The sequence below is a fragment of the Pinus tabuliformis genome, chromosome 7, assembly GCF_031772625.1.
Source record: "Pinus tabuliformis cultivar Carrire ecotype Pingquan chromosome 7, CPIR1, whole genome shotgun sequence".
NCBI lineage: Eukaryota > Viridiplantae > Streptophyta > Pinopsida > Pinales > Pinaceae > Pinus > Pinus tabuliformis.
Window position 1 is genome coordinate 1,338,826,657 of NC_142293.1, and position 6,744 is coordinate 1,338,833,400.

The 6,744-nt window shown below is 32.9% G+C and overlaps 1 pseudogene across 2 annotated transcripts; it reads right to left on the reverse strand.

The window, feature by feature from the left end:
* Nucleotides 1–755: 755 nt before the first annotated feature.
* On the reverse strand, nt 756–5,920 carry LOC149252511 (cytochrome P450 750A1 pseudogene; annotated as a pseudogene). Of its 2 annotated transcripts, none has more exons than XR_016266066.1 (2): nt 4,274–5,920; nt 756–955 (listed from the first exon to the last, which is right to left on the reverse strand). The product of XR_016266066.1 is annotated as a cytochrome P450 750A1 pseudogene, transcript variant X1 (transcript). The 2 variants fall into 2 exon arrangements; XR_016266067.1 differs by lacking the exon at nt 756–955 and adding an exon at nt 3,357–3,373.
* Nucleotides 5,921–6,744: the final 824 nt, after the last annotated feature.

Sequence of the window (6,744 nt, forward strand, 5' to 3'; positions counted from 1 at the left end):
TTCAAAAATATTATTGTAAAAATCTAATCAATGTTCATGAAAAAAAACTAACAACATGTTTAAAAATTATGTATCATTAAACTTAAATACAAAATTCTCCTCTTAGCTCTTTCGCATTTTGTAAAAAAATATTTTAAAATAACTTTAGATTTTAAAACTTAAAAGACAAAAATGAACACTTTAATATAAAAAAATTAAAAATTAAAAACACTTTCTAGGAAATCATAAATTTCACTATTTTGAGAAAATGTAGCAAACCAATAATCTATCAATTTATTGAAATCTAGTTTAAAAAGCCAACTAAAATCCCATCACATTGTGGCTGCTTTTTTATAAAAGATGTGTTGAAAACTATAATTTACATAAAAACTCGTTAACTACCTAAAAAAAATTTAAAAAATACAGTTAGCTAAAAACAACTAAAGATGTGTTGAAAACTATAATTTACATAAAAACTTGTTAACTACCTCAAAAAAATTAAAAAAATACAGTTAGCTAAAAACAACTTTGTTTCTCTCTGATACAAAACTTAACATCAATCAAATATTAAGCTTTCACAGTTCTAAATACATGATAAGCTTATTGTGAAATTGAAAATAAAACTCATCACCATATAAAATGAATAATTACTATTGACTGAAAGAAATGACATAAATGAATAATTACTATTGACTAAAACCAATGGCATGCAAGAAGAGACATTCTCATCAAAATCATCTCCACTTAGATACTTCATTTATTCCATCAAAAAAAAATTTTTAAACAAAGTTATTCCCCATCCATTATTTAAATGACAACTTTTATGAGTAATAATGACTAAATTTCTACAATACTTTTTCAAAAATTCCACCTAATAATGGGATTTGGGCAACACAATAATGGTTGGGCACAAGTGCCTTTTTCATCATTGTGAACATCTTTAGCCATTGTTAGAGTTCAAGGAAACCAAGGAGACCTGCAAATAATAATAAAATAATGATTAATTGAAATCTACAATTTAACAATAATCAAAATAAATAAATACCTCCCTCCAACTAATAAGAAAATAATGATTAATTGAAATATGCAATTTAACAATAATAGAAATAAATAAATGAAAATTACAAAGATTGCCAACTTCAGCGTCACAAGTTGTCATTTTCCAAATCTATAATTTTTGAATGCCCCGAATAATGACAATAGGTCTTTACGATTTGAAGTAGAATGAAGAATGAGATGTGTATATATAAGACAATGGAGAAAATTACACTCTAATTTTGTTTAAATTTTATTAATTTCTTATTTTTAAAATTGTTTTTTACTAATTTAAGTATATTTATTGAAATGGAAGATTTATTGTTGCTTTGAAAATTATAGAAAGGTGAAAAGGAAAAAAAGAGTCCAAAAAAAATTAAAAAAATAAAAAACTATGATTAAAGGTATTGATGTTGAAAATAGAGAAAAAATAAAAGGCTAGAGAAAAGGACAAAAAAACAAAAAAAAAAAATATTGCAAAATATTTTTAAAATATTTTTTCCTCATTAAATTTTGTCATAAGATATGGAGGAAAAACTATAATCAAAGGAAATGGAAAAAAAATCATAAATAAAAAATAAATAAAACTAAAAAAATTAATAACTAATTAAAAAAATCATTTTAAATTGAAAATATTGTAAAAAAAATCAGTAACTATTAAAAACGAAAGTTACTAAACAACCTCTAATAAAACCTCAACCAATCACATTAAAAATAAATAAATTTAAATAATAACCAAAAAAAATTCCTCATGTTGGTCTTGGTAATATTGTTAATATTCCTCGTCTCAATAGATGTATTGTGAAGTTGTTGTTAATAATACTGTTGAGATTCGTCGCACTTAATGAGTGTGTCACCCCGTTATTAAATAAAATCAGAAAGATCACTTCTCTACGTCAATTCCACTGACTGCCCGATCCAAGATAATTTCTATTAGATCATCTAAAATCGGAGGGACGGATATACTTTCATTAATGCCTCGACCTCATTCTCTGAAATGTGCATACTCTAACATATGTTGTTGACTGGATATTTAAATCATCTAACATCACAGGGGTCAACCTACTTTCATGAATTCAGCAAACTCACTGCCACAAACATAAATGTGCGCTGATTTCCTTTGATTTACACATTGTGAAAACACAGTCCAAAGCATAAATTTCAACCTATTCGTTTAACCTATAAATTCAACCCTTTCTTTTGCTTGGATCTCATGTGCCTAGTGATAAATATGTTTTACTATGACTAGCATTTGTCTAGTGATAAATATGTTTTACTATGACTAGCATTTTTTGAGTGATAAATATCTTTATTTTAAATGTATATTAATATGAGAATAACTTAGTAATGACTTTGCATTACAAAATATTTTTAAAGGCGAAAGTTTCAAGTATTTTTGTTTTTTTATGAAATTAGTTTTGATATATTGCAGATTCTATAATGCATATTTTTATCTATTTCTAAAGTTTTGTTTTATCGATATTTTAGTCTCTTGATTCCTCATGTGTTCCATGTCTATCTCTATGTCATTCTACATTCTCTATAGTTTTATGGGTATGTCTTTGCACTCTTTTGGTGCAAATGCTAGTTATAGATCTTGTAAGCTTAGTAGGAATAAAATTTCTCTACAAGCAAATATTTTTTTAAGTTTTTTTGGCTAAATTTGATTTTTTCCACACCTACTAGATTTTTTATTAAAATGAATTTATACTAGTATAACTTAAAATTCAACCCCAAAAATTTGCAATTTCAACTTAAAACAAAAAAACCATCCAAACTTTGTTTTTCTAATTAAAAAAACCAATCCCCAAAATTAATAGAGGTATCTAATAAACCTTTTAACTATGTTTTCTGCTATAAGAGTGTGGCGCTATAAGGGTGTGGTGGAGACCAATGACACTTTGTCATAAAGTGTGCCCTCTATGAAGATATCTGCGTTCATTATAAAAATAATATAAAAATTGACAACATGCACTATTTATTTGAAGAAAATAAGATCAATATTACTAACCTTCTCATCAAGACTCGGAACAAAAAATCTGACATTAAGAAAAATATGAAAATAAATTAAAATTATTATTCTCTTGGTCCTTAGACTATTCAACGTGATAAACATCATTAAAATCATTCATTTATTGATCACAAATTTCGTGATACAGAAGGTCAAATTTCAAGTGAAACAAAAAATGATAAGATAGAGCGGACCCACCACGCTGCTCCCTTGGTGTTGCGCGGATTAGGCCACCCCCGTCGCCGCTGCCTGAAGCGTATTATTTTCTTTCAATCCTAAAGAAATACTACACCATCACGTCGGTCATGCCATGGCTCAGTGGTGGCTACTCACGTACCACCAAATGCCCTGTCGACAACATAGCGAACTTCTCTAAATATAGAAAAAGTTTGTCGGTTTAAGATCGTTGTAATATATATATATATATATATATATATATAGAGGTAACTTTAACACTAAGTAATAAATATTAAAAGGAAGGTCGACGATAGAATGTAGTTTCATTTTTAAATTTGGAAGTTCCTTTCAGTAAATATACTTAAATAATATAAACATTTTTAATATTTATTTAAGATATTTAATAAATTAATTATGTATAAATAATTTTTTTTATATTTATTATAAATATATATGTATTATAATATTTGTTACTGTTAAAAGATTTGGAGTATGTTTTAAAAGTGTTTTTATTTGGTTAATTTTTTTTAATGAATAGAAACAATTTAATAATAAAAAACATAAAAATATTTGTGAGTGGTAAAAACCTATCTCTTAATAATCACTAACTGAATAATTTTAAGTGACCTATTTTTATTAAATAACACTAATAAATCAACCTATATTTGAAGATAACAATCCCACCACTACTTTAACAACTAAATTATAATAAAATTTTCTATTATCTTAAAACAAATATTTATCACCATTAAAAAAACTAACCTATTTTTATTAAATAACACTAATAAATCAACCTATATTTGAAGATAACAATCCCACCACTACTTTAACAACTAAATTATAATAAAATTTTCTATTATCTTAAAACAAATATTTATCACCATTAAAAAAACTAAAAGCTTTAATTTTCCAATTAATTACCCAGCGATAACATAATGAATACGACTAAAAATTACATAACCTCAGTTATATTGAAACAAGCAACAAATACTTAAGAACACACAATTGCATATATTTATGTTCAAACGCTGATATTTTCCAATCAAATAAGCAAGTTCAGAAAGAACTAACCCTAAACACCTAAAGTGTCTAGCTGATTTGCATCCTTGCAGTTGGGACAGCAAAGAGCGGAAAGCGTGGTGGCATGGTCGTCCCAAATATTTCAGGCTCCTCCTCAACTCCATCTCTATATTCCAAACTCCAATCGAAGCAATGAAACAGATTGGCGAGTCCGAGGGCGACAACTTCAAGACCCACAGATATGCCGGGGCACCCTCTCCTACCGGATCCGAAGGGCATGAGTTCGAAGTTCTGACCTCTCACATCTATATCCCTATGCATAAACCTCTCTGGCTTGAACTCCAGAGCGTCATCTCCCCAGACGACGGGATCTCTACCTATAGCCCACGCGTTCACAATCACCCTCGTTTTAGCAGGAATCCGGTACCCCGCTACACTACACTCCTCCATTGACTCGCGGGGAACCAGCAGCGGAACCGTGGAATGCAACCTCAGCGTCTCCTTCACCACGCATTGCAGATACTCCAAACTTGGCACATCACACTCCCTTAGTTGCACATTGTTACCCACCACGGACTCCAGCTCTTGTTGCACTCTTTTCATGACAACAGGATGCCTCAACGTCTCCAACATGGCCCATTCTAATGTAGCCGCCGACGTATCGGTTCCACCAACCATCGTGTCTAAAAGAAGGGCCTTCATGTCATTCCTGCTCATTACTCCATTGCCACTCTCCGATATGTCCAGCAGCACCTCTACAAAGCAGTTACTTGCCCCACCGTTTTGGGTCCTCCTCTCAATGTGTTCGATGATAATCCCCTCAGTTAATCGGTCGAATTCGCTCTGAACTTTCTTCATGCGCCTTCTGATTCCCTGCAAATCCAACCACCCGAGACGAGGAATGTAATCTCCGATATAAAATGCACCCGCTAGAATTGACACCTCTCGCAGCAGTTCTGCGAATCCTCTAAACCCACCCAGCGCCTCCGTCGAACATTTTGTGCCCATCAACATTCTGCATATTATATTTGCCGTCAGGGACGAGAGCGCCTTGCTGAGATTAACAGGCTTCGCCCCTTTCTGGCTTTCTTGCCAAATGTAGCGAATCATCGCAGACACTTCCTCCTCTCGCAGCCACTGGAATGACTCGATTCTCCTGGCAGTCAACAGTTCTAAGACGCATATTTTTCTCATTTGCCTCCAGTAATCTCCATAGGGTGCGAACCCCAAGTCTTTGCAACCGTACAACAAGTACTTCCCTGCCGCTGTTGCGGGTCTGCTGGCGAAAACCAGATCATGAGTTTTGAGAAAGAGTTTGGCCATCTCAGGTGAAGAAACCACAACGGTAGGGACGGAGCATAAGCGCAGAAACATAATGGGACCATATTTGTCTGCAAGGTCTTTCAGGGCACGGTGAGGGAGCTCTCCCAACATGTGCAGATTCCCGATGATGGGCCATGAAAAGGGTCCTGGAGGCAGATCTCGATTGCTTTCTCTCTCTCTTTTCAAATGATATTTAAAGAGAAAAATGATGAACAAACTTAGTATCGGCAGTCCTACTGTGGTAGCCGATACCCATCTGGGCTGTCCAACGAACCTCACAAGCAACGTCTCTTCTGAATCCATTTTTTCCTCTTTTCGACTTCCTGCTGGAAACCAGCACATATTTATGGACAAGAGGATCTGGAAGGCTGTCCTGAAATGGACATTTCATGACGGCCATCTTTATGGAATCGATTTGATATATTCCAAAACCGTGACCCTGTCAGATTTTTATAATATCCGCGGAACTTATCTCCATTGCAGGTTGCTCGGACTTGTTGACGTGGCTACTGGGCCCTCCGTTTCCGTTTACATCCCGTTCAACTGCCGTACATGAAATAAAAATTTGTCAAGGTCATTAAGGCTTTGCACAGTATATCTCATGCATACATCGAACATCTTGCAGCTACGGTTTTGCCGATGACTATCAACATAATCATCCATGAGCATCGTCACATCCGACTATTGTGGGATGACCATCACATAGGAATCCATGGAGCATCTTCCTCGAGAGGCAGTATCTCGACAGTTTTGCTGGGGAGTATGTATGGAGGAAATATCTCTCTACACGGTGTTTGAGTCAATGTTTTAGTATTTTTTTGGGTGAAACTAAGTCTGAGTCACCAATAGTTGTGTGCATGGTTTTACTTATGATGGTTTTGCTCATAGTTGTAGATCTGACTAAAAGAACTACAATTATGTTCTAACCTAGGGATATTGGATTGGGGGATTGTGAATGCTTTTGCATGCATATAATACATTATAGAATTGAGAGGAATATAATGAAAAATCAATCTCGTTTTCCTAGTTTTGGGTTTCATGAGAAAAATCTTTGTGTATATTTTCTCTTATCACCATTTTTTATTTTTATTTTTTATTTTTTTAAAGAATTCATTTGTAGGTAATTTGTGTACAGGATTAAAACCTTCAATGAGTAGGGCAATCCTGACAAATAGAAGCATTGGAGGTATGGGGTAAAA